This window comes from Rana temporaria, chromosome 6 (genome assembly GCF_905171775.1).
Source record: "Rana temporaria chromosome 6, aRanTem1.1, whole genome shotgun sequence".
NCBI classification, from domain to species: domain Eukaryota; kingdom Metazoa; phylum Chordata; class Amphibia; order Anura; family Ranidae; genus Rana; species Rana temporaria.
In genome coordinates, this window is record NC_053494.1 from 131,818,731 (window position 1) to 131,846,392 (window position 27,662).

The window sequence follows — 27,662 nt, forward strand, 5'->3', positions numbered from 1 at the left end:
CACCACCATTTAAAAAGATCCAATTGCTTAAAGCGGAGTTCCGCCTGCAAAAAAAAATTAAATGGATTGTAAAGGATAATAATATTTTTTTTTAAATAACAAACATGTTATACTTACCTCCACTGTGCAGCTAATATTGCACAGAGTGGCCCGAAAATATAAAAATAACACTGTAAAAGTGTAAACATATCATAACGTTATTGTACTGTACTGCTAAGTCGCTGTTTTGAGTAGCCTGTTCAAATCAATGACAGGTGGGCGGCTGCAAGGATCTTCAAGTGCATCTCTGACCACTCAACAGACAGACTGTGTTGCCATCAGTGCATCTGTCCTGCACTGATGTAGAGTCAGGAATGCAATTGGAGATCCATGCCACCCTCCCACCATCATTAATTTGACACTTCACACAGGTCTACAGAACAGTACACCTGTGTAAATGAGGTCTAAATTTGAAAGTTACTTTACAGTGCTTATTCATTGTTCTGAGTAGCCTAAATAAAAAGTTCACACTCTAATGGATAGTACTCTTGTGATGGGAGAAATGCTTTTATGGCCAATTAAACACATTGTCCTATTATTCACTAGCATTTAATTGGGTCACAAAGGGACTAAATAGTTGTTTAAGGGTTGAAGCAGCCTCGATGCAGAGGAGACATGATGTTGTAGGAGCGATGCCCGTCTGCGACCTTAATGGGGTAAGTGCGGGGCTGGATGACTGTCTGCCCGTGGGGGAGGTGGTTGCAAGTGAACAGACCAACAGCATGGGAGGGGTGTGCCGGCTGACTGACCGACTTGGGGGGATGGTTGTTTGCCACCCCATCCCAAACAAAAATAAAACAGCTGCCACTGACTTTAAGTCCAGATTTATACAAATCGTCAACAAATGTCTGTTTGTTTGATTTGATTAGCCCTACTGTGGACCATTTCCAGTGTGAAAAATTTGAGTTTACAACAGTTGATTAAATATATTGAATCCTGAATTGGTGGTGATGGCTGGTGAGAAAATTTGATAGAATTACACAATCACAAGATATATTGGTGCCTTACAAGTGGGCATTAAAAATTATAATCAAGTTAAACTGGAGCGAGAGAGAGAGAGAGAGAGAAGGAGGATTATAGTGCAAATGGATTCTACATGTAATGCCCCGTACACACGTGTGGGATTTCCGACGGGAAAAGTTCCCGTCAGAAATCCTGAGGGGAAAGCCGAGAACCTGCTCGTCAGTCTTTCCCCCTACACATGGCCAGTTTTCCCGACAGGAAAACTGCGATGGAGCTTTGGCCGGGAATGCCGGCTGTGTGTATGCTCCATCGCAGTTTTCACCATAGGAAAACTTCTAAAAACCGCCGGGCAAAAGTCCGCCGGTTTTCCCGGCGAGAAAAAAGAGAACTGGTTCTCTTTTTTTGTCTGGCGGTTTTGGGCAGTTCTGAAAAACTGTGAGGAGCATACACATGGCCGGGATTCCCAGCCAAAAGCTCTACTCAGTTTTCCTTTCGGGAAAACTGATCGTGTGTACGAGACATGAGTTATTACATCGTCTAGCACTGATAGAGATCACATTTTGTGTCTACGATAGGAAACCGACAAGCTACAGGCACATTAGTATCTATTTCCTTTACCTTACCCAGTTAATCTCTGACTGGATATATACCTTTTTTATTGCATGTGTCACATGCACAGGCCGATGATGGAAGGGTGGCCGCTGCTAAGATCCGGGATAGTCTCGAACAGTAGGTTCTCGTAGGCAAATGCAGTTCATCCTCCTTGCAAGAAAAGCGCTGTCCTGCAGGTGCTGTGCATGGCCTCCAAGGATCTCATTGGGTCTCATCAGAGAAGCAGTTGTCCAACTGGATGCTGGTGTCCTAATTGACCTGGCGTCAATCTTTGATGTGGGCCATCTTTGATGGGTTGGCACGCATTCCAAGTAGTGGGTAGGGCAGGGACAGATCTTCCGCTGGCTAGGGACAGTCGAATTAGCGTAGGGTCAGGTTCCTGTGGAGGAGGGACAGGATAGGGACTGTCGCTGTGTATCAAGCAGTAGCCTTCCTTTTAAAGAATTTGGTTGCCGATCTGACTTTGAGTCGCCTCCCGATGCTAAAAGGTGTCTACAGTGTGCACTGCTACTACTTGTCTGGTTCAATGTGAGTGTATCGGTTCAGTGTGGTTATGTCTGCAGAGTTGCTGTTTCTCTCAACATTAATTCATTAATAAACCTTGCTGCATCAATCAGTCTCCATGTGAGTTTTCTTTCCCTTGCGGTCAGTGGCCCACACTTATAAAAATTTTATTGGTAAAGGGGTTTTAATCAGTGATTTATATACGCCAACAACCTGCAATCAGTTGTTACAATACTCAAGTTTATACCCACCAGAGGTAGATGATTTCCTGCAGCCAATTAATGCTTGTAAAGAGAATAGTTATTGAGCAATTTTGTTACAAGATAGACTGTAAGAGATGGAAGATATAGTAAGTAACCTACTAAGGAGTTATACCAATTCTTAAAAAATAACTTTCATATCAAAATCAGCCAAATAGCTTTGTAGATTGTTTAAACCATACTCACCTACACAACTCAGTGCACTACTCCCAAAATGATGGGATGGCAGAATACCTTTTTTGGCATAGAATGGTAGAATACCTTTTTTGGCATACCCTAAAAGGTATGCCAAAAAAGGATGGAAAAGACCCCCTGTTACCATATGTTTGTAATAAGGGAAGGACCACAGTCTTCCACAGGGTTTTTTGCAATTGAACGTTTGCCCAGAAAAAGAAAACACCTATAAAAATACTGTAGCACTACCCCCGAAGGAGCTGCTGGTTTGTTTTGGGTGGCACGTTACCTCTGTCTTCTCACCGTCTAGGGTACTGGATGAGAGCTGTAATAAAGTCAATGTCCACATTTCTGTGCTTCTACCAGCCGGGTTAAAACGATAGAAATAGGAGTAGGTGAAGGGATAGAAGAAATGGAAATGGCAGATTCAGGGTTACCTTGTGCGGAAACAGTCCTGCTTCCAATGATAAACTTCTACACCACTCTAGCCAGAGTGGGTATAGTGCATCCGGATAGGCCTCTCTCACCAGCCTAGCAGTCAAAGTGTCACCCTGAAACTTCAGGTTAAAGTCTCTGCCACAGACCCTCCTAAAGGTGGAGACAATCTGGGTCCAGAATCCTTCTCAACAGGATTCAGAACCCGGATCTCCCTCAAACAGCTTCAGTTGCATCAGGTACTGACAGGCGACCATCGTCCAACATCTCAGATACGATGGGTCCTTCAATGAGCAGATAGGCCTTTCCTGTGGCACCAGCCTTGTGCTCGGTGTCCCCCAGACGGACAGCACAGGACCACTTGTAAATTTGCAGACTCAGTCTGCTTACTGAGCCTACGGGGTAGATCAATGCTCCAGACCAACAGGGTCCGGGAGCCAGGAACACAGCAACATGCACACACACGCCCCGGCCAGCAGGGCCACACATGGGGGTGGTGGGATGACTGTTCAGGTGGAGGGCGCAGGGCGGCAATGACCACAACCAATTGCGTCTGAACTCTAAATACCCCTCCCAGCATGCACAGCGAGGCGATCAACCCTCCTGATTGGCTGCCGAGGATAAGTATTCACACAACCCTAATTCTACTGACCCCACCTACCGTCTGGGGGTGACTGAAGTCCCCAGACAGCAGCATAGGCGCCCAGTACAGTCAGGGCTCAAATTTAGACAAATTAACATGGCAGAACCAATTAACTCTCTGACCACCTTCTAAATTTACAACAGCACCTGCTATAAAAGTAGCCAGGCGCTACAATACAATCAATAAAAGCCTATGAAAAATCACAAAGTTCTTTCATCAAGTGATCCTAAAATATTACTACCGGAAGGTATACCAGATGTTAGGATGTTGGAGATCCCATTTTCTACTTGGAATCGGGAGGTGAAAGAATTCTTGCAACAAAATTGAGAGTTTTCAGAATTCCCTAGCGGAACTAACATAATTTCTCATAAAACCGTGACTGGTCCTCACATCAAATTTTATTGGGTACCTGAAGTTCAGAGAAAAGCCATTTCAGAAAAGGTACAGAAAATGTTATTCCTTGAGGTTATAGAGGAATCTACCAGCAAGTGGTCAAAACCCAAATTTCTCAACCCTTTACCATATGGCAGCCCTAGTTTCTACTTTCAATGACTTGGTCCACAGATGTGATCCCAGGTTCTAATACCTTAATGGAGTAAGCAGCCAGGTACCGGGTATTTTCAGCCAGATGCATAAAATCTCACTCAAGCCTCAGACAGTAATCAGGCAGATAGTGTCTTAGTTTATGTGGTTTTTATTGTTTTGAAGAACAGGGATAGGGATTGGGAAAAGTTTTGGGATGCCCAGAACTAAACAACTTGAATAAGGACACTCTTGAAGCAGCTATACAAAATAAAGTAGGGCTGTGCAAATTAACTTTTAATTAATCGATTAATCTTTAATTTTTTTGATTGATCAATTGATTGATCGATTAAAATTCTTTTGATTGGTACTCACCTCTCCGCCAGCTTCTGGGCCTTCAGGGAGTTCCGTCGGAGATCCAGTAACATCGCGGACACCGGCGGGGCTTGCCGTGTCCATCTGAAGGGCTCCTTTGCTGTGCATTCATATCTGCATGCCGGCGGGACCTTACTATCTGCCACACGCAAGGGCTGTTACACTTGCCTCTATCACTTCCCTCTATCAACCTGGGATTCTACAACCATCCACTGGGAGTTGTGATAGTTCCCTTCATGGGACATCTACATGCCGACGGACTGATGTTAACCTCTCCTCATCTGGATTCAGCAGTGGTATTGATGTAGATTAATTAAGGTCCTTACACAATTTCTCAGGGTGAATATCTACTTTGCCTGCTGACCAAATTACAAGGAGCTGAGACCAGACTGCTTGGATGGCTGTGCGAAAAGAGAGGGGAGGTGTTCCTCTCACCTTAGATTTATTGTCCTCATGACATCACAAAATACATACATTTGATTGGTTCACATAAAAGAGACACACCCATTAATCCTCCCTCTCACCCTCCCCTCACCCATTCATCCTCCCCTCACCCTGTGACGTCTGTGTCACATGTTATTCAATATCCATACTCATCAAAGAGGTAAACAGTCCAATCAGATGAATACACGATTTAAAGTCCTTTTGTCATCCAATAAGACAAGAGGCAGTCTTTAAACATAAATTCCTGTAAGGGGAAGGCAGGATGTGGCCAACTTCCTCTTGAAAGTATCCAGGAAATGCGGGGGATGGGTGAGCTTGAACACATGTGTAACATGAGGGGAAAAAATGGAGGATAGCAGCATCTGTTCTTGGTTTCAAATAGCTTTTGTCCTTCATATGTAAAATGCTGGAATCATAACTTTAAAAACCATCTAATATCATTCCTGATATAAACTCTTTAAGGAAAATAAACACTTGTTGTGATACATATATTTCACACATGCATATATATATATATATATATATATATATATATATATATATATATATATATATATATATATATATATATATATATATATATATATATATATAAAAAGAAATATAAAAACAACAATATAGAAACAATATGAAGATATAAAAAATATTAAACATTATTAGTGGTTCTAATTAAAAAATTAGCTTAACTCAAAAATAGGCATTATTACAATCTATCACAGTATCGTTGTACACATTTTTATACCAGTATCATACTTAGCTACATGTTTTTATGACTGCTTTTGGTACCGTTTGGTATTACTCACACCATTTTTACAGTTTATGTAGCTACATCGATTTTATCTCTAGTGCAATATTTATTTTGTTACCTACTAGAAGACTATAACAAATTTAATGCTATTCCCATCGAGCGCTGCCTTTGTGTGTTTTTTGTATCCTGCTATCAATTTTTCCAGTGGTTGGTAGCTACACTGGGAATCAGCCTGCAAGGAGATCAGCTAAAAGTAGTTGGATCTGTATGTGCGTTATAATTAATCGAAATTAGACGATTAATCGAAAAAAAAAAAACGATTAATCGAACAGAAAAATATTGATCAGTAACAGCCCTAAAATAAAGCAGCGTTTTCCTCCACAAAAAGGTAGCACACGGTTTCAGCACAGAGACCTCCTCTTCTCTAATGCACAGTGCTGGCAGCTTGGTTTAGAACAGTCCCTCTATCCATAAATCCAGAAAGGGTCCGTAAAACAACAGTCATTCTCTCAGGATTCTCTGTGGACTAATCACTGTGATCCAGTCAGATTGAAGGTGTCCTTTACTTCAGCTGACTCTGACACAGGGTATCCCAGACGGATCCACTCTATATTGTTGCTTTGTTCCTGTGACTTTAGGGGTGATCATAAGGCTCCTCCTCACTGAGCTCATCCAGAACTTCTGAAGGCTTCTCCTAAGCGTTGGAAGGTTTAACAGCATTTACAGACTGGGTCACTCTCAGCAGATAAAAGGACCCTGCTACTCTCTGCTCTCAGCCTTATATACACCTGTCAGCTCCCTGCTCGTCTTTTTTCTTGAGCAGGATTTGGCTGAAGCTCTGCCCTCTCCTGCTCACTATGTTTGCAGAATATTCTAGAAAAACAGGGGTAGACAGACAAGCCTGCAGCTGCAGAACTTCGAGAAGGCAAAAGACAAATATATCTAACAGCAGAGCCAAAAACAAAATTTGCCTCACTTTTAGCACCTGACCTAGGAGAGTGTTACATAAGCAACTAAATTAAGTATTCACATTTAAAGCTTATCCCATACCATGGGTTGATGAGTTTATATAAAGGTTGGACTACAACATTACCACCCTATTTTCTTACTAAAGGGTATTGGCAGGTTCCCTTGACAGACAGGGCAAAGGAAAAGACAGCTTTTCCTATATCAAATAGGCTGTATCAGTCTGTGGTCCTTCCTTTTGGCTTACATGGGGCACTGGCCTAATTACAAAGAATCATGGGCCGCTTTCTTAAGCCCCATAAAACATATGCTTTAGCATATCCAGTTGATATTGTTACTTTTAGGTTTTGACTGAGATTCAAACCTACAATAGATCCAGGCAGTTTTAAATCACATTACCAACCAATCTAAAAAATGCACAATAGACCTGGAAGAAGCCCAGTACTTGGGCTACAGCAATTAATGGAGGGTCATAAAGGCTCTAATTGACAAGACCAAAGTAATCAAAATTTGGGCCCAGTCAGTGTAAAAAACAGGGTTGAGCCTTTCCAGGTGTAGCACCCTCTATCTTAGGTAGGACACTAGAGGTAGTTGTTTTTTTTTTGTTTCAGCCAATGCAGGTACATTTAAAGGTAAATTTGTTTTTGATCTGGGGCTGGGAGTGGTCTGAGAGCAGCAGCAGGTGACTGACATGTAGCTTCATCTCTCTGGCGCCTCCCTCTGGTTTCTGGAAGGTTCTGGAAAAGAGGTGGGGAGAGAGGATTAGAGTGACATGGGGTGTATCTGGGAGCCCTGACCAATCCCAAACTAGGATTGCCAGGGGGCAGGCCTCCTTTATATACCCAGGGAAAGCCTGCTGAGGGAGGAGATGCTGTGTGTAAGAACTGAGTGATGAAGTATTTGGCTGTCATGGCCTTTGAAGGAGCCCCCCTGTCCATGGGCCGGGGCTCGGAGAACTGGGAAGGAACCCCTCCATACAACCCAAAGGAGCAGGAGAGGACAGCGGGGAACATTGCTGGGTAAATCCATCTGTGGTCTGGTGAGTGACAGACACAGTCAGAAGATCTGAAAGAGACATGCCAGGACTGGATATAGATCTCACAAACTCCTTTCCCAGAAGAATCCTGTTATGAGGAAATGCGTCGGATGGAGTCAGTATTCTATACGTCACCACGCACTAGCCGATCGGACTGTGTTTTTTTTTTATCTTTGTTTGTCTCCTGGTGTATTTGCGGTGTGTTTGTAGTGCAGTGTAGGTTTTTTAAATAAACACCTTTGAACCTTCATACTACACCATGAGGCTTTCTTCTTTTTATCCTGCCTGAGTGTCACAGGGAACTAGTGATCGGTGATCCGATCGGGTGAAACTGTGAGGTATTACCGCAGCAGGAATCCAGTGTAAGCCAAACGGAACTCAGCCCAACGCGAACGGTGTATCCTGGAGGAGGAATCCCTGGATCATTATCCTGACTCGGCTGGAGTATATTCTGATGAGTGCTATATTATCTTCTATCTGGTAAGTGGCGGTGAACGCCTTTTACTAGATGAACAGAATATCAGAGTAGATTCACCTGCTGTCAAGCTTTCCTTATCCCATTTTATATACATGGACATTGTCATTTTTGTCATTTTTGAGTCTGTTCATATTTACCTATTGGAAGAAATGTTCATTGCTAATCCTCCAGTGTTTATTTATGAACCTACACGTTTTTGCTTTGTATGAACACTATTGTTGAAAGTCACTTGAGTTCATATGATAAGTTTCATTTTTTAGGTGGATGAGCGCAATACATTTTATATACAGGACTGGATATAGAGCCAGAGTGAGAAACTGTGAGGTTGCTGGCATTCGAGAAAGGCTGCTGCAGTCAGGAGGGTTGGCAGAGTCTGCACAGGACTTTCTAGGATCAGTGGTCCACCTAACACAGCTAGCACAAAGAGACTCTTTTTCAGTTGCTATTGGTTTCTACAACCAAAGAGGACTGAGACCCCTGCCAGCGAATGGTGAATCATTAATTGTTAAGCTTTATTCAGAGTGAGGCCTAACCACGTGCTAGCTGTGCCAGGAATCGAGTATTGTGCAGTAGAGGAAGCAGAGATGACTCATAAGTGATGTGCTGGAGTAGTATGGAGCTTAGAGGCTGCAAATACAGATTACAAATATCTTTTCATCCATTTTAATTATCTGGGCATGCCATGTTCCCTTTACCCCATCCAAGTTAAATCTCTCAATGAAATAACAAAAACAACATGATGAACAGTTCATTATTCAGTGAGAAGTGACTGAAAGTGAATGCTGGGCTGTGCAGGGTGACAGGTGGAACTATTACACTCAGTGACCCCACGGGGCACCGCTACATTTGTAGGTCCCACCGAGATCCACCTGGTCATGGGAAACCTGCTGGTCCTTGCTTCTAGCAACGGAAGAGAGGGGAACTCCTGTTTGTTCTGTTTGTTCATCATTGAGGATTATACCCTGGAAAAGGACTTGTGTGCCTGTTTCAGTGTTTAACAAGTGGCGTAGTCCATACTAACACCAGGACTGTTGTTTAATTGCTGTTTTCTGCTACCCAGTTACTCCAACCAGTGCTGGGACGGACACTTGTACCATTCTGCAATTCAGCGACTGCTAACTTGTGCCATCAACCGTGGCAACCACGACGGGGCGATCGCGACCATGTATTAAAAATATGTCCAGTGCTTTGTACGGCGTAAACATTTCTCACTGAATTACAGAAATCTCAACTTTGCTCCAAACTCCTGTTTAAGGACAATAAAGTATGCCTGAGAATGTGTACTAACTCTCTACAGGCAGACATGGGCTGCCATATTTATTGTTGCCACAGGCAACCACTGGATATTCATCTGCTGTCTGTGTTTGGTCGATTGGGCTTGGTCGGCACTGAGGGACATGTCTGGGCAAATCCTGCTAGCATCAGCATGCCTGCAAACTTCAGTTCAACTAACAAGGGGTTACAGCAGCATGTGCAAAGAGGAACCTGCTTATCAATTCCACAGGCGCAGGGTAATTGGTTGCCTGAAATGCAGGAGCTGGTGGACACTGGCTTCAGCTGGAGCCGCGTGGAGGACTTGCCTTGGGAGTGATTGACGGACCGGAGCGACTCTGCCTGCTCTGTCCTGAGTGCCGGATTCCGACAGCAGAGGTGACTGCTGGGGCCCGGTGCGGCCATTGTTTGGAGCCACGTCACCCGGTTGGGACCCGTGCAATAGGAGCCGCAATACTACAGTGTAAACCTGCTGTCAGGACTCTGTGTGCCACAGCCACGGATGACCCGGAGGGGCTGGAGAGGGCCAAAGATCACCCCCTTAAGGCGAAGAGACGTTGCAGCCTGGTGACTTTCCTCGGTGAAACTGAGGACATATGTGAAGGAGAAGCTACTGTGACCACAGGAGCCAGATGATATCTCTGAAGCTCTAAGTCCCTTTCTGTACCTGTCCAGAAGGAGCCATTGCCAAAGGGAGGTGCGCCTCCGTGTCAGTTGGATGAAGTAAGCAAGGGCCAGGTCATTGATTGGGGGTTCTCCCAGACTACAGAGTTGAATTTGGGTCTTTGGAGAAGCTGATATAATGGTCATCTCCTGAGGAGTGTTCCGAAAAGGAGTGGGTGACAGGAGGCTCCCATGCCCCAGACCCCAATCCGAGACAGGAGAGGATACCCGGCCACAGTAGGGACCCCTGTCAGAAGCACAAACTCTTTGTAATAGACCTTCCACCAGCCAGACCAGAGCACCCAGCTATAGGCAGTGGTTTGTGAGTAGGGGATGTGCTTAATGTTCTGGTAGAACATGAGTTTGCCCGTTCGCCCCAATAGCGAACAATTTGGGATGTTCTCTGCAAATTTGAAAGCCGCGGAACACCCTTTAAAAGTCTATGGACAAATCAAAAGTGCTAATTTTAAAGGTTAATATGCAAGTTATTGTCATAAAAAGTGTTCAGGGACCTGGGTCCTGCCCCAGGGGACATGTATCAATGCAAAAATAAGTTTTAAAAACTGTCGTTTTTTGGGAGCAGTGATTTTAATAATGCTTAAAGTGAAACAATAAAAGTGAAATATTCCCTCTAAATTTCGTACCTGGGGGTGTCTATAGTATGTCTGTAAAGTAGTGCATGTTTCCCTGTGTTTATAACAGTCCCTGCACAAAATGAATTTCTAAAGGAACAAAAAGTTATTCAAAACTATTTGCGGCCATAATGAATTGTCGGGTCCCAGCAATACAGATAAAAGTCATTGAAAAAAATTACATGGAACCCCCCCAGTCCATTACCAGGCCGGTTGGGTCTGGTATGAATATTAAGGGGAACCCTGAACAAAAAAAAAAAATGTGTGGGGGTCCTCCCCAAAAATCCATACCAGACCCTTATCTGAGCACGCAATCTGGTAGGCCACAGGAAAAAAACCGTACCAGGCCACATGCCCTCAACATGGGGAGGATGTCCCCATGTTGATGGGGACAAGGGCCTCATCCCCACAACCTTGCCCGGTGGTTGCGGGGGTCTGTGGGTGATGGGACTTATCGGAATCTGGAAGCCCCCATTAACAAAAGGGACCCCATATGCCAGCAGAATTGGTATTGGTATTGGAATTGGTAACGGGGTACATTGTACCCCTACCATTTCACCCAAAAAAGTGACAACGTCACGGTGGCCCTGCCCTCTGTTTATTTAAGAGGTGTTAGACGGGTCACACGTCATTTGGCCTGGCGCCACCTATGGAGGCTGTATCGTTCATGGAGGTGGGGTCCAGGTCGTATAAGGATTCAGCGCTGGAATTTTTGGGGGATTATTTATTAAAAGACTTGTCCCAAGCTGTGTGTGTTTTTTTTACCTTTTTTTGTCATTTATTTGGGCGAAATGGTAGGGGAATGTACCCTGTACCAATTCACATAGGGGAGGGCTGCATCTGGGGGTCCCCTTTGTTAAAGGGGGCTTCCAGTTTCCGATAAGCCCCCGCCCGAAAACCCCCACAACCACCGGGCAAGGGTTGTGGAGATGAGGCCATTGTCCCCATCAACATGGGGACATCCTCCCCATGTTGAGGGCATATGGCCTGGTACAGTTCAGGAGGGGGGCGCTCTCTCAACCCCCTCTCTTTTCCTGTGGCCTGCCAGTTTGCGTGCTCAGATAAGGGTCTGGTATGGATTTTTGGGGGGAACCCCATGCCATTTTTTTTTGTGCAGGTTTCACCTTAAAATCCATACCAGACCCTTCAGGTCTGGTATGGATTTTGAGGGGGGGCCCCCACACATTTTTTTTGGTTATTTTATTTCAATGACTTTTATAAGTATTGCCGGGTAGTTTTTAAATGACTTTTTTTCCTTTAGAAAATTTTGTGCAGGGACTTTTCTAAGCAGGGGAAACATGCGCTCCTTTACAGGCATACTATAGACACCCCCCAGGTATGAAATTTAAAGGAATATTTCACTTTTATTATTTCACTTTAAGCATTAATAAAATCACTGCTCCCGAAAAAACTTACGTTTTTAAAAACTTTTTTTTGCATTGATACATGTCCCCTGGGTCAGGGCCCAGGTCCCCAAACACTTTTTATGACAATAACTTGCATATTAACCTTTAAAATTAGCACTATTGATTTTTCATGTTTGTGTCCCATAGACGTTAACGGTGTTTGCGTGTTCGAACAAATTGCCAGAGAGTGGTGCCTGGACCCCTTTTGTGGAAATTCAGCAGAAATGGAGGCTGGACGTGCTATCCACAGAGATCGGGTCCTGGTTGTAAAGCATGTTTGTTCGGGGAGGGGCCCCTCCCATCAGGAGCAAAAGAGGACTGGTCACTATTCAAATGTATATATTTTGTTTTGTTCTGTTGATAGGTTATAGTTCCCTTCTGACAGCACAAAACAAGCAGAAGTGTATGTATTTGTGTTGCTCATTATTCTTTGCTGTAAGGATATTAACCTCCTTCCAGCAGAGGCTTGCACAGTGTAAAGGTAGATGTACAGTAAGTGTAGGATGTGATGTTTTATGTCTTCTTTTAGGATATTCAGGGATGGGTTGGCTGTCCGTTCCCATCCTTCTGGAGGACGAGAATGCTCAAGTGTCTTTCCTGAGGGATAAATGCTCTGCTCAAAATGTTATATGTGTTCTTAGCTGCAGGGACCTGTATTTAGGAGTGTATTAGTCGTGCTGTACAGTTGTAGATACCCACCAAAAATTGATATATCTATTTTTGTACTGATATTTATTTGTATAGTTCCCTGTCCAAGTTGTTTCCCTTCCCCCATTCAACTTATTTTATGGATGCCCTTGCTCCTGGGCCCAGGAGCCATTTTTCTAATTTTCCCAGCTGGGGGCCAGCTGATTTCTGGTGGGGGGTGAGTGTAGCACCCTCTACCTTAGGTAGGTTGCTAGAGGTAGTTGTTTTTTTTGTTTCAGCCAGTGCAGGTAAATTTAGGCAGGCCTATGCGTTAACCTATCCATTAGTCATAGAGAGGGGTGGCTGGAGAGAGGTGGCAGAGCCTGTGCGCCTTTAATGGATGCACCGCCACTGATCTGACCATTAAGTGGGCAGAGTAATTTAATAATTACCTTTTGGACAGACCGTTCCAATAGATTATAGACCCTTCTCAATAGTGTTTGATAGTTTCTGGCTTTGCAAAACTTTTAGTTTTTGTAGCAAGGAACTCAGCAAGGGAATTCTGATGGACCTTCGCATCCACTGTATGTTGTAAAAATACTGTATTAGTTAATTTAGGTCCTAGCTAGAATCCTCCCTTCTTCTTTATATTCCTCCTTTACTATCCAGCCTTGATAGTGAACAGGATGTAGAAGATCATTGTCTATTTACACTTCCACATGACTGCTGAACATACATGTATTTAATTTATCAAGTAAAATTGTGTTGGATTAAGCTATCGTGTCTTACTGGAGAGTTCGATTGTCTGTGGATAAGTGCTGATTCAATAGATGGACCGAGGTATAAAAGACGTATGTAAAATGTATAAAGCAGTGCCTTTAAACAAATTTTGATGGCAGGCTTTAAGATTTTCGGCCTATTTTCTGATCGTGTGTCCATCAGACAAAAGTCCAAAGTACGCATGCTCGAAATCAATGCTCACCAAACACATTAGCAGAAGGTGCCCAAAGGGTGGCACTCAAGAGCTGAAAAAACACGTAGTACCTCTAGTACGTCACTATGTTTGTGTTTGTTGGCCGACAATTGTATGCCGTTTGTATGCAAGATAAGTTCCTGGCCAATGCCCTTCAGACAAAAGTCTGACGCTTTGTCTGCAGAAAATCTGATCGTGTAAATGAGGCTTAACAGTATGTTAAAAACATAGGGTTTTGTTGACACACATTTGCAAATATATGCATAAGCCGCAGTGCCCACCACAAGGCTCCTATGTAAATTGTGGTCCTAACTCAGCCTACATGTCTCCACCAAACTACACAAACAAAACCCTTTGGGCCAGATCCACATAGATCGGCACCGGCGCAGCGTATCTAAGATACGCTACGCCGCCGTAACTTACTTGGCTTTGTTTCAAATCCACAACGAATTTGCGCCGTAAGTTACGGCGGCGTAGTGTATCTCTGGCGGCGGAATTCAAATCGGCGATTAGGGGGCGTCCCCGCGCCAAATGAACTGCGCATGCTCCGTTTCGAAATTTCCCACCATGCATTGTGCGAAATGACGTCGCAAGGACGTAATTTTTAAAACTTAGACGTGACTTACGTCCATCCAGATTCACGAACGACTTACGCAAAAAAAAGAAAAAAATTCAAATTTCGACGCGGGAACGACGGCCATACTTAACATGGCAAATCTAACTATACGCCGCAAAAAAGCAGCTTTAACTATACGCCGCAAAAAGCCGACTAGAGATGACGTAAGAGAATGCGACGGCCGTGCGTACGTTCGTGGATCGTCGGAAATAGCTAATTTGCATACCCGACGCGGGAAACGGCACAAACTCCACCCAGCGGACGCCGAAGTATTGCATCTGCGATCTGAAGGCGTAAGAAGCCGTACGCCTGTCGGATCAAACCCAGATGCCGTCGTATCTTGGTTTGAGGATTCAAACTAAAGATACGACGCGGGAAATTTGAATTTTTTCGGCGTACTCTCACTGTGGATCTGGCCCTTTGTTTTTGACGTAAACTGTTAAAAAGGGTCAATTTAGTTGTTTTGCAGGCTGGTTGGTTAATGTGCTAGGAAATTTGTTTGTGAAGTGCTTTGCCCTTCCAGGTGTACCTCTTCAAAGGGTAGTTATAGGTTCAGCTGTGCTATGGACTATAGGGATGGTGCTCCAACAACTTATATTGCAACACATCAAGTCATTAGAGAAAGACAAAGTATATTTTTCAAAAGTAGAATGTACATTTGGATGACCCGCTGTGATGTCTGCGCTTTCACCATCTAAATAAGAGATAGTATCACTCCCCTTTTTGGTGCAGCCCTCTGGGTGTCTCTTGTGGATGCGAATTGACAGCTGGTCCAGGGCTCCATGATTGTCCACCCACGTTATCTGTATGGTTCTTTTTCAGCCAGCGTGGAACTCTCACAAACAGTTTTTACTATTTTTCTGTGTTTTTCTATGAACTTCAAATACAAGGATAAAGAGTTACCCAAATGCAAACCTCCCCTGATGAAGGAAAAGACGTATGCCAAGCTATGAATCTTCATGGACTGACCATAGTTTGACTCTGGCAGTACCTATATTATTAAAAGCCTTGGGTTCGATATATGTATCTATGTATTAAATGGTTAATTTTTATACCTTGTATATTTTAATGTTACTGCTTATGTTCACACAATCTATTTAGTATTTTTACTCAATAAAAGTGGCACTGAGTTGCCTTTTACTTATTAAATTACCTCTATTTTCTGCTTTAAAAGTCTAAGAGGGCGGCCCCTCCATTGCACTTGTTGCATGTTTTTCCTATTTACATTTGGATAACCATGAGGAAGGAGATGTATTTCGCTAAAACTTTTTGTACCTACCGCGATCTGTCCAAGCCCTAAATGTGCAAATACATTCTCATGATGGTTGACTTGGCTCCTTTGTATCATGTGTTCATGTAGTCGGTTGGATATCCACAGGTTTCCCATATGGGTCCACAATCTATATGTGATTGTGTACATTATATGTACATTATGCATTTTTTCTCCCCCCCCTTAATCTGGATTTAGTGTTCTATGAGTTTTAAACTTTTTATAACCTGTTATATTGCCTTAGGCACCAATCAAAGTAGAGGTGAAAGCATATCCCTGTGTCCCAGAGCATGGGGTGCTGGCTTACACTCATACCAATTCAGAGGGCTGGTAAATGTTAGGCTGGGTTCACACTACTACACTACTTTCATCCTACTTTGCTCTGTGTTCAATGTTTCCCTATGAGAGCGTCTTGTAGCGTCCTACACAAGTCCGTCCGACTTTGAAAATGCTCCCTGTACTACTTTTGGTCCTACATTGATCCTACTTCAGGCCCATTGAATATCATTGAAGTCGGACCAAAGTAGTATCCTGTTCATGAAAGTAGGATGGATGTAGGACCAATGTAGGATAAATGTAGGACCAATGTAGCAGAGCAAAGTAGGATGAAAGTAGTGTAGTAGTGTGAACCCAGCCTAAGGCTGGGTTCACACTTGTCCGACAACGGTCCTACATTGGGAGCTAATGTAGCATGACGTGTGAAAATCAATGTTTCCCTATGAGAGCTGTCTTAACTGGTCCTACACAAGTCGGTCCGACTTTGAAAATGCTCCCTGTACTACTTTGGTCCTACATTGATCCTACTTCAGGCCCATTGAATATCATTGAAGTCGGACCAAAGTAGGAGCCTTGTCCTAACCATCAGACTTTTGACATCCGACTTGTGATTACAGCAGCAGTAAAAGGAATTTATCTCACTCTGGGATTGTTTTGATTGGTCAAAGAACAAGTCAGACTATCACAAAGTCGGATCAAAGTAGTATCCTGTTCATGAAAGTAGGATGGATGTAGGACCAATGTAGGATCAATGTAGGACCAATGTAGGACCAATGTAGGATCAGTGTAGGACCAATGTAGCAGAGCAAAGTAGGATCAAAGTAGTGTAGTAGTGTGAACCCAGCCTCAGGCTGGGTTCACACTACTACACTACTTTCATCCTACTTTGCTCTGTGTTCAATGTTTCCCTATGAGAGCGTCTTGTAGCGTCCTACACAAGTCGGTCCGACTTTGAAAATGCTCCCTGTACTACTTTTGGTCCTACATTGATCCTACTTCAGGCCCATTGAATATCATTGAAGTCGGACCAAAGTAGTATCCTGTTCATGAAAGTAGGATGGATGTAGGACCAATGTAGGATAAATGTAGGACCAATGTAGCAGAGCAAAGTAGGATCAAAGTAGTGTAGTAGTGTGAACCCAGCCTCAGGCTGGGTTCACACTACTACACTACTTTGATCCTACTTTGCTCTGCTACATTGGTCCTACACTGATCCTACATTGATCCTACATTGGTCCTACATTGATCCTACATTGGTCCTACATCCATCCTACTTTCATGAACAGGATACTACTTTGATCCGACTTTGCGATAGTCTGACTTGTTCTTTGACCAATCAAAACAATCCCAGAGTGAGATAAATTCCTTTTACTGCTGCTGTAATCACAAGTCGGATGTCAAAAGTTGGATGGTTAGGACAAGGCTCCTACTTTGATCCTACTTTAATGATATTCAATGGGCTGATGTAGGATCAAAGTAGGACCAAAGTAGTACAGGGAGTAGTTTCAAAGTCGGACCGACTTGTGTCGGACCAGTTAAGACAGCTCTCATAGGGAAACATTGATTTTCACACGTCATGCTACATGAGCTCCCAATGTAGGACCGTTGTAGGACAAGTGTGAACCCAGCCTAAAGCAGAAAAGATCGCTGCTACTTCTGACCAGCCCAGGTGAATATATTTATATAATTTGTAGTTCTTGAGGAATGTGTTGAATTGTATTGTAACTGTACTGTCTGCCCCCCCTCCCCCCAATGTTGTAAAGCACTGCTTAAACTGTTGGTGCTATATTAATCCTGTATAATAATAATAAAAGTTGTTGTACCTGGAACTCAGTGTTACGCCTCTTTTCTTTTAACCTCTGATAATGCCCTTGTGTCCTTCTCAGGGACCCTAGAGTAAACAGTTTATTACACGTACTGGAATCCTCTTTCAATATCTGTATAATGTGCTCCCCGTAGCTATGGTCCTCCATCCTTCTTATTCATTTTGTTGCCCTTCGCTGAGCTCTTTAAAATTCAACAACATCCTGAGAATTGGTTACCAAAATTAAACTGCATGTTCAAGATAAAGCCTACCAATGTTTTGTAAAGGGGTTGAATTGAGGATTTACAGTATCTCTTGAATATATGCTCTGTTTAATGCAAGTAAGTATTTTGATAGCTTTGTTAGTTTTGGCTTGGAATTGCATGCTAAGTCTGTGATGTATAAGCACCCCTAGATCCTTTTCATTCACTGATTCTCCCAGAAGAGCCCCACCTAATGTATATTTTCAAGTGTATTTTTGGCACCCAAGAGAATAACTTTACATATCTCAATGTTGAACCTCATCTGCTGCCCAATCTCCTATTTTATAAAAAATCTTCTTGGAATGATACCACACCCTTTGCCAAATGTATTTCCCTCTGTGATTTGGTATCCTCAAACACTGCAATTGGACTAAATTACAACCTATATATCATTAACCATAACAAAAAAATCAAAGAACAAAAAACAGTGACATAGACCACAAAACATGTATAACAAACAATCGTCCAGACGCCAGATAGTCCTTGCACAAGTGGTTAAACCACAGCAATAGACTGTATAATCAACTAGATACAAATTCTATGCATACTGGTTTATCCACTAGTGCAGATGTCCCTGGGTGCTCGAACCATTGGAGGGAAGGAAAGAGGAGGGGGGGGGGTGAATGTAGAAAAATAGGGTCAGTCTCCAGAACACCTTTTCAATGGAGAACAGGTTGCTGCAGGTATGTTCCAAACCTGACAAACTGGCTAGTTCTAAAATAAGATGAATGTCACGTTTCCACAGTGATAGCTCATTTTAGATGAACAAACTGGACCGGCATAAGTTCCTGTGGTATAATGCTGTAATATGATGAAGCAGAATGTGGAAAATTTTCAGAATCACTATCAACATCAATGCACATTGAAACAGTCAAATATTAGTTGGAGGGAATTCCACTATCAAAGCTGATACTGCACAAAAGTCCACTATGTTTATAATCACCACCGGTCGTCTGTACTGTTATACATGTACATTAAATAAACGAGTAGCAAATCAGCTTATAGCACTTGGGTAGTAGACAACCACTATGTCCATACAGACTTTGAACCCTCCATCACTGTGTGACTGTCCGTATATTGGGGCAATAAATAGTTTGTACGTTACCCTTGTTGATTAGTATGCCTGGATAGTTCACCACTCTGTGCACTTTACTCTGTAGGTGGATTGTTTCTTCACATCTACTGGTTGTAATAGTTCTGCCATGAGCATCTTCTTGGTACTGCTGAACCGTTCCCTTATCTCCAAAACAACTTCATCACCCCTGGCTTACACTGGCTTGCTTTCGGGACATGTTGAACATGGCGTCACGTGACACGAGTGACAACAGCACGTTTTGCTTTGAGATCGCGTAGCTCCGTCAGGACCAGGGATGGTAAAGTGGTTTTGCAGATCGGGGAACGGTCGGGCAATATAAGTTTAATTTATTGTTAATGATATATATGAGTGTGTTAAAATGTTGTTCTTATTTTTAATTATGTGTACATGCTAGCCAAATCCATATAATTAAATTAACGGCAGACCTTATTTTAAACATTTTAACATTTATGGGGTACAGTATCAAATCCTTTAGCAAAATCTAGATAAATTACATCTTCTGGACTTCCACGATCCAATTTTTCACTTACTTCCTCATAGAATGATTTCAGGTTAGTTTTCAAAGAATAGTTCATAAACCCATGCTGGTTGTAACTTATGATACTTCTATCGCAAACAAATTTCTGAATAGTCTTTTACTATTTACGCAAATATCTTATACACTATTGATGTTAGGCTGATTGATCTGTAGTTCCCTGGTATATATTTTGATTTTTTTTTTTTAAATTGGTACCACATTTGTTCTATGCCATTCCATTTGTACCATTACAGTCAGTAAGGTGTCTTTAAAATGAGAAATAATAGCTTGCCTATAACTGAGCTAAGTTCCCTGAGGAACCTGCTCACATTAAGTTTCTCTAGTCTCTTTTTTACCTAGCGTTCTCTCAGCCACCAATCCCTTTGGTGAAATATCATTAGTATTACTGTTATGACTATATAAATCAGATTTTTTTCAACTGTAAAAACTGAAGAGAAAAAATGATTTAATACTGTACATCTGCCTTTTCCCTGTCATTTGTGACTAACTCTCTATGTTCATCTGTCATGCGGCCTATCTGTCCTTTCATAACCTTTTTTTTTATTGAAATATTTGGAAATCCTTTTCGATTTGTTTTACTGACTGTGACACTGTGTTTCTCATATTCTATTTTAGCCGTCCCGATTGCTCCCTTGAATTTCTTGTTGCATTTCTTGTAAATTTAAAATTCCAAGGGTGTCCCTTCTACGTTTTTACTTAATAAAAGCCTGATTTTGTCTCTCTTTTTTATACACCAAAAATCAATCACTTAGGTTTAATCTGCGTTCTTTTATGTTTGTCACTCGATGGAATGCAATGACTAATTTAATTGTTTAATTCATCCTTAAACACTCCTACTTGGTCCCATTGAGTGCGGTAAGGATCTCAGCTTATTGAAGTTAGATTTGTTTGAATTTTAGTTCTTGTCGTACCAACATGCCTCTCTTTCCTGTACTAATGGCAAATTGCGTGATTACGCCGCCATGACAACAATATCTCTAACGTGCACCTCAGTAATGAGCTCCACGTTGTTTGAAATTAATAGATCCAGCAGAGCATTTTTCCTTTTTTTGAGGTTTCCCCAATCTGCTCCATGAAATTGTCCTGTAATAAGTTGAAAAAATGCCAAGCCTTTGTTGAGTGTGCAGTTCCATTTGACCAATACATATTAAGAGAATTAAAATCACCCATAATAATAACATTGCCCTGCTTCCCAGCCATTTCAGTCTGTGAATGGAGCTTAGACTCATATTTTATGTTAGGGGGCCTATAACATACTTCCACAAATAGTTTTTTATTTGTTGCACTCATATGGAGCTGCAGCCACAATGACTTAATATCATCTCTCAAATTCACTTTAGGATCGCTATTCACATACATGGATACGCCTCCACACACTGGCAATTCTTTCCTTTGGAAATAATGGCTACCCCTTAATATAAACAGTCCAGTTGTGTCAGGTGTCGAACCAGGTTTCCGATATGCCCACAAAGTCGACGTGCTCCTCGAATACCATAAATTCTGGTTCATGTTCAATAATTTGCATTCATGAATATACATTTGAATTTTGTGTTAGCATTTAATAGTCTATTAATACTCACTTTTGAGGTTTAACTTGATTCTACTACTCTATTTGTAGTGGTGATGCAATTTCTCTTCCATCTTGTTTGATAACTGCTTCCTCCTCTATTCCATCATCCTCTATAATCTCTATCCCCATTGACCCATGCTCTCCATATGGCATATACATTTTTGATTCCTCCCCTCTGCTCTGATGGACCGCTTTCATTGGTTAACCGATGAAGCTGACTGATGGTCAGTCGTGCCTACATACCATCGGTTAAAAAAAACGATTGTGTCAGAACGCGGTGACGTAAAACACAACGACGTGCTGAAAAAAAAGAAGTTCAATGCTTCCAAGCATGCGTCGACTTGATTCTGAGCATGCGTGGATTTTAAAACAAGATTGCTTTTTTTTAACCTATGGATAAATAACCGATGGGGCCCACACACGATCGTTTTGGTCCGATGAAAACCGTCCATCAGACCGTTCTCATCGGTTTGACCGATCGTGTGTACGCGGCATAAGGCATACAACATTTAGCGGGCACTTCCCCCATTGAATTACATTGAATCCTCTAGCAAGACTCCTTGCTGTGTAAGTATCAGAAGTTGGAGTCTGTCTGAAACTGGATGCTTCTATATCCAGCAGGTGTGAGGAGCCAGCCTAATCTTCATCTTCTGGCTTACTGTTTGTAAGCCACTGATTTAGAGCAAGCATTACAAGCACAAAACTCACTAAATAGCAAAGCAGGGTGAACATCATGATAGCTAGAGTACTAGAAATGCCTAAAAGAACCCAGCAACAGCAGCCCCCAAATTTCCCCTATAAAACATTCACTTTAGATTCATTTGAGCTGGCATTGAATAATATCTGATGTATATGAAAAGAAGCTTCAGTTCTGTATTAATCTGTAAAAATGTGATGATGGAATTTCTCATTACACAAAAATTGCACCAATCAAATTCCAACTACCATTACTTAAAGCGTAAATCCACCTTTGCTGAGAAAAAAAATTCCCCTCTGGGTGATCTATGTACATTGCAAGGATTCTAACAACCTTTGTTGCAGATTCCTACCTTTTGTTATTCTGAAGAAATCCTTGTGTGTTTGTCTGGACCCCTGTTCTCACTGGGTCTAATGGGAGTGGTTTCATAACTATCAGTCAGCTGTGGCAGCTGCAAAACTCCAATGAGGAAAGCTGCTGGGCCTGCATCCCTGACGTGTTCCTATTGGGAATATCTCACCAAAAATGTAATTTTTGTTTCAGGGGATGCCTGAAATCTGACTTGTATCTTATGCTGCGTACACACGATAATTTTTCGGCATCAAAAAAACGTAATTTTTCAAAAACGTCATTTAAAATGATCGTGTGTGGGCTTCACATCATTTTTCAGGTTCTGAAAAACTACAAAAAAAAATTCGAACATGCTGCATTTTTTAACGTCGTTTTAAACAATGTCGTTTTTCGGGTTGTAAAAAATGACCGCGTGTGGGCTAAAATGACGTAAAAAACCTGCGCATGCTCAGAAGCAAGTTATGAGACGGGAGCGCTCGTTCTGGTAAAACTACCGTTCATAATGGAGTAAGCACATTCATCACGCTGTAACAGACAAAAAATCACGAATCGTCTTTTTTTCATGCTTTTTTTCAGGCATTAGGCAGACATCTGGGAAAATTGGTGAGCCAATCACACAAGCAGGAAATTATGTTTCTGGGGAGTGGTCGGTACACATTCTGTGTATAGAACAACTCCAGGTAGTCATATTGCATTGCATTTATAGAAAATTACAGCGGCTTCAGATTGAAAAGGAAAGGTAATTTTTAACCACTTAACCCCCGGACCATATTGCTGCCCAAAGACCAGAGCACTTTTTGCGATTCGGGACTGCGTCGCTTTAACTGACAATTGCGAGGTCGTGCGACGTGGCTCCCAAACAAAATTGGCGTCTTTTTTTTCCCACAAATAGAGCTTTCTTTTGGTGGTATTTGATCACCTCTGCGGTTTTTATTTTTTGCGCTATAAACAAAAATAGAGTGACAATTTTGAAAAAAATGAATATTTTTTACTTTTTGCTGTAATAAATATCCCCCAAAAATATATAAAAAAGCATTTTTTTTCCTCAGTTTAGGCCGATACGTATTCTTCTACATATTTTTTGTAAAAAAAAATCGCAATAAGCGTTTATTGATTGGTTTGCGCAAAAGTTATAGCGTTTACAAAATAGGGGGTATTTTTATGGCATTTTTTATTCATATATTTTTTTACTAGTAATGGCGGCGATCAGCGATTTTTTTTCGGTACTGCGACATTTTGGCGGACACTTCGGACACTTTTGACACATTTTTGGGACCATTGGCATTTTTATAGCGATCAGTGCTATAAAAATGCATCGGATTACTATAAAAATGCCACTGGCAGTGAAGGGGTTAACACTAGGGGGCGGGGAAGGGGTTAAGTATGTCCCTGTGTGTTATCTTACTGTGGGGGGGTGGCCTCACTAGGGGAAACACTGATCCTCTGTTCATACATTGTATGAACAGAAGATCAGCATTTCCCCCGCTGACAGGACCGAGAGCTGTGTGTTTACACATACAGCTCCCGGTCCCCGCTCTGTAACGAGCGATCGAGCCCGCCGGGCACACGCTCGGGAGTCGGGGGCGAGCGGGGGGCGCGCGCGCACGCGCCCCCTAGTGGTGGCTCAAAGAGCCGCCGTATAGCTACGGGCTCTCGCCCAGGAGAGCCGACCTGCCACCGTATAATGACGGTGCGCGGTCTGCTAGTAGTTAATAACATTCAATTACAATATGACTTGTATCGCAATTGTACACGCTATATTATTTTGTTAAAATTTTCAATTTTATTTTCCCCATTAAAGTGGAGTTACCCTTGAATAGAAAAGTAAAACGTGGTGGCTGATTTCTTGATCTGTGTTCCTATATAGACTACTTTTTTTGTACTGTGAAAAAGCCTGGCGGTGCCTATTACTGGACAACATCCAGCCAGTAACACATATTTACCCTAGGCACATGTCTTCTAAAGTGAGTCATTTTTTAAATTATATAACATTTTATTTTAAGCAGAATAGAGAGCTGTGGAGAGAACATGACAGATAAGTAACAGTATCAAAATAGATCTGGCAGCACCGCATACAATTAAATAATTGTTTAGGCAAGCGTGAACTAATATTGAGGCAAGGTCAGATTGGCACAAAAATAGTTCATAAACATAATAATAAAACAAGTTTAAAAAAGACCTCAAGCTAGTCGCAGAGAGGCTGATATGATCTTCGTCGCCTGTCCACTTTCTGGGTCTTTCATTTGCTTATTATACAGTGATCAATACAGTTATTTATCAACTCTGTCCTCTGCTCCTGGTCTTACCTACTGCCTTTTCTATGGCTGGTAGTGTAGGGGAAGCGAGTCAAGGCTCTGAGGTTTTGACAAAGTAATTCAGGCTGTTGTCCTTCAACAGTCTGAAAGAGCTCCAAGCATCTTCAATGATGTCTGCCTGACAGTTCAGCTACGCGGTGCTAAATTTATGTTCAAAAAAGTATTTCCATTTGAAAACAAAGCAGTACAGAGCTTGTTTTCTATACTATATATACAGTGGGGTAGATTCAGAGCGAATTTACGCCGGAGTATCTATAGATACGCCGCGTAAATTCAAATCTGCGCCGGCGTATCTACTTTCTGTATTCAGAAAGCTAGATACGCCGACATTAGCCTAAGATACGACTGGCATATGTCTCTTACGCCGTCGTATCTTAGGTTGTATTCTGACGCTGGCCGATAGGTGGTGCTCCCGTAGTTTTCAGCATAGAGTATGCAAATTAGCTACTTATGCCGATTCACAAACGTACGTGCGCCCTGCGGTAGTTTTTTACGTCGTTTGCGTAAGTCGTTTTCGTCGTAACGTTGCTCCTGCTATTAGGAGGCGCAGCCAATCTTAAGTATGGACGTCGTTCCCGCGTCGAAATTTGAAAATTTTACGTCGTTTGCGTAACTCGTTCGTGAATGGGGCTGGACGACATTTACGTTCACGTTGAAACCAATGACGTCCTTGCGACGTCATTTAGCGCAATGCACGTCGGGAAATTTTAGGGACGGCCCATGCGCAGTACGTTCGGCGCGGGAACGCGCCTAATTTAAATGATCCACGCCCCCTACCCGGATCATTTGAATTAGGCGGGCTTGCGCCAGGGGATTTACGCTACGCCGCCGCAACTTTATAGGCAAGTGCTTTGTGAATCAAGCACTTGCCCGTAAACTTGCGGCGGCGTAACGTAAATGTCATACGTTACGCCGCCGCAGATTTGCCCGATTCTACGTGAATCTGGGCCCCTATATATAAGGTGATCCCTACTCGAGCTAACACCCCACAATATATATGTATATATATATATATAGATATATACATACACACACACAGTATGTTTATATATTCTATTGTAATGCCATTCTTATTACTAATTTGTGAGAACTTGATGTTCTATCTGTGATTTTCTAATGTGCTGCAATAAATGGTGCTATTTATGAGGATCCTGAATTAATGCAGCTTTGAAGAATTTCTTTTAAGTAAGACAAGCAAATATTTTCAAGGTTATTTTTCAGTGAAATTTTACCTTGACTATTAAGTCTTATTTATATTCCAATTGATCTAAGGCTGAAGTGTATTCCTTTTATTTGAATGTATGAATTTCAATATGAAGTATCCCTAAATGGGATATTTTCTTTGTAACATGCTTGCTCTCACCATTTAAAGAGCTGTAATTGTATTTGTATAAGGTTAGAATGAGTGGATTTGAATGAATGTAAAGTAATATAATATAGTACAATGAAATTCAGGAATATAGGTGACAAAAAAGTGCTGCCTATAGATTTAATTTAGAATGTTGCTAGAATATAATAGTAAAATAGTGCACTTGTATATGTAATATTGGGACCATTTCTTGTTATGATGAAAAACATGCTAAAGTCTATTAGCTAGATTCAGGTAGATGGGCGCATATTTGTGTCGGCCTAACGCAATGTATAAGCTAAGCTGGCATAAGTCAGAGAGCAAAATAGATGATTCACAAAGCACTTGCTCTCCAATTTGCGCCGGCCGAACCTAAATATGAAGGCGTAAACCGGTGTAAGTGTAAGTGGGTGTGAACTTATGCAAATGATGCCCTGAGCCTGGTGCAGTTGATTACGCCCGGCCTATCTTCAACGGAGCATGCGCAGTGATGTCGACGTTTGATCGTTGCCTTGTGTGCATGCACACAACTAGGCCGACCGAATTTCCCATTTTACGTCGGCCTACCTGCTTGCGCCGATGAAAAATAAATACGCCCAGACATGCGTCCGTCCGACGCAAAATTACATCCTGTTTTTTCCCTAGCAAGGGGGGGGGGGGCAAAAGGGCAAGGGGAGAGAATCCAACTGCATCACAGGTCCTGGGATAGGGGAGCACGGGGGGGGGGGGGCGGCCGGCAGTCAGCAGTGGAAAACAGGGATGTAGACCCCCTCAACCCCCCAAAAACCAGAAAGGTTGCAGAAGGGCAGGAGACCAGTGTTCACAATCCGGGAAAGAGCAGTCAACGGACCCCACAGCAGAAGTGGTAGACAGGGTGGCCATGAGAGCGGGCCCCAAACAAACTCCCCCATGGTCGGGCAGGAGCCCCCTACCCCCCCCCCCGGAAAACCCCCCAAAGAGCTTACTTACAGTCAGGTAATGAAGATAATAAGGGAAGGAGATCCCAACATCTTCAGCGAGGAAATGACTCCGCAGCGTCTCTCGGGGAGGTGAAGAACTGCACTCGCTCGCCGTCCTGGACCCGCAGCTGAGCAAAGGAAAAGGGTATACTGTACTTGATCCACGGTCTCTCAGCGTGGTGCGGACGTGATCAAATGATTTGCGTTGACGCTGTGTCTCCATGAGTAATCCGGGAAGATCAGGCGTCTGGCATTCTGGAACTTTAGCTCCTCTTGAAGGTGGGCTGCCCGGAGGAACGTGTCCCTGTCTCACTAATGGAGGAGCTCAAAGATGAAAGTGCGCGGCGTGCCCCCACGGGTTGGGCCCTCTCGATGGAGAAATGGGGGGAGAAACAGGCCCCAGGTAGCAGGATGGGAAGCGTCTGTTCCATAAAGGCGACCGGATCCGTGCCCTCTGCACCCTCTAGGATTTCCAGCACCCACAGGTTGTTGCGGCGGTTCCGGTTCTTGGCGTCCTCCGCTTGTGCTCAAGAACCTTAACCCTGGCCTTCAGGGGCTGGAGGTCTGTGTGGGGGTTTTCTCCGAGAGTCCTCCAAATCCGAGACCCACCTCTCCGCCTCCGACATGCGGTCTCTGAACGTGTCCAGGTCCAGCGGATGAGGGCTGTCTCTGCTTGCACGTGATCGATCTTCACCATGAGGGTGGACTGGCAGGTGGTGATCGCCGCCATGAGGGCCTCAAATGCCGCGGACCCGGCCTGAATCGCGCCATCCGGCTGGGAGTCAGT

At 42.9% G+C, this 27,662-nt stretch overlaps 1 pseudogene; it reads right to left on the reverse strand.

Moving 5' to 3' along the window:
- LOC120944424 overlaps positions 1 to 27,098 on the reverse strand; it is a 74,952-nt pseudogene extending 47,854 nt beyond the window's left edge.
- Between the last annotated feature and the right edge of the window lie 564 nt (positions 27,099 to 27,662).